Source organism: Dendroctonus ponderosae, unplaced genomic scaffold, assembly GCF_020466585.1.
Source record: "Dendroctonus ponderosae isolate FM_Combo_2020 unplaced genomic scaffold, Dpon_F_20191213v2 Dpon_F_20191213_2, whole genome shotgun sequence".
Lineage (NCBI taxonomy): Eukaryota > Metazoa > Arthropoda > Insecta > Coleoptera > Curculionidae > Dendroctonus > Dendroctonus ponderosae.
The window spans coordinates 17,915,828-17,917,776 of record NW_026018165.1 but is presented as its reverse complement, the minus strand read 5'-3'; positions in this window follow the sequence as shown (position 1 = coordinate 17,917,776).

Here is a 1,949-nt window from a genome sequence, read left to right as displayed (position 1 = left end):
CTTCACATTTTGGCTGAGACCCAGGAAAGTTAAGAATATCATAATAAATCTGTACAGGGAAACGTTTCGTTGAAGCAAATGTGGTACGCCTATGCTTTTTTGGTTAATACACATGTTCCCCATTCTTTGCTCTGCTCTGGTTTCTCTGTTTCTCCACGGCAATTTTGTATTTTAAAATTCCATCTTTGTGTTCCCAACCCAAACATGCCGTGTTCCACTGTCAAAAGACTCATTTATTAATGTACTCTGGCAAATGAATTTTTCGCTCTGTTCTGCGTTCCAGAAGAACTTCAGAATAATTAGGCGGTTTTAATGAGTTACATGCAGGGCTTGGAAACCGATCGTTAATGGAATGTCTATCATTAACCAGGAGCTTCGCTATTTATTATTCAATTAGTTGCTCAAAAGATCGAAAAATTCAACTCTGTTTGATTTAACAGAAATTATGCCAGACTATGCTTACTACCCACACACATCAAATCGCCTTCATATGCAGATTTAAATAATACTCGTAAGTTGCCATTAATTGAGGAAACGTAGTTGGATAATCATAAACCAATTAAAGCGCCGATTTCCTTCGTTAATGAGCGTTTGAGCAACCAACAAAAGTCGCCGTTTGATATTTCCTATTGCGAGAAGGAAACTGATGCCGATAGTGAATTACCATTATGATTATTATTCGAATTTTCCATGGCTTTCATATCGACGGCTTTTTGCAGTTACGAAACTGAAACCGCCAAGAAAAACGAATGCTGCTTATTATTCCTGCATTAACGCCGACAATAAATAATGGCATTTTTGAGATTAATAATTAAGTTCCATATCAGGAACCTGTTCTGCCTACACGGATAATCAATATTTAGTTGAGAATAATAACAGCATTTTTATGTAAAGTGCTTGTATTCAAACAGAGGCAAGTGGCGAGTGGAGGGAACCTCAATTTGAATAAATGTGGCATAACCTCGCTGAAGTAATAGATGTGTAATATTTTTAACCTTCGCTGTAGCAGATTTATTTAAACTAATCCAGCAAGGCTGAAGCATCAATTGACTTTACTGTTACGATAACCAACGTATTTATGCGTCTTCGGATAATCTTGTTTACAGCAAGAAACCTTTTGTGCCCATGCTAATTTTGCACATTTGCTTATTATGCAATCTTTGCATCACAGCTAATGGCACGCACGGTAAAAAAGCTCGGCTTCTGACTCAATTCTTCACATTGTTGTCCACAAGCAAACCGTCATTAAATCGTTATTCGAATGCCTTCGATTGGACATTGAGAAAATTGTTATTTAGTGAACTTGTCAGACGATACGATGTTTTCCAACTGCCCGGAAAATAATTAATAGTGCCAGTATGTTTCCTTATCAGATGGCATTTATCGTGCGTGTTACCGCTGCTGTGCGTCGAACACTTATCTTGTAACTTGAAGAAAAATTAGTAGCCGTGGCCAACCTATCGCAGTTTACCATCTCAGCTTGACCTGCTTGGTTTCTTTCGGTTTCCCTCTAATCTAGCCATAAACAAGTTCAATCTTCAGCAGGTTCTTTTTTCGCTTCCAAACAAATGAAATTGGCTTTTTTCATGCAGTGTTCTTGACTTATCCAGCTAATTAGTGCTCAAGTAATTAAAAAACTGCTGTTTTTGTTGTATTAACTGGAGATTTCGCTGTCGAAGTAGCAACTGTTGGTCAGAAGGATTTTGAATCGCCAATAAGTGGACGGTTTTATCTTTAAAATACACGATATTCCACCCTCTGACTAAGGTAGATGCACAAATTCCAGGAAACCTAAGCTCAAAACTGGCTTCGTTTTCCAACAATTTTTACTGCTCAATAGGCGGAGGAATTAGGCGATTTTATTTGGCAAATGCACCTTTAAAGAGTTTTTAGGCCCCTTAAAATTACGTTCTTTAAACGCTAAACGTTATTGTGATCATGCCCAGTGT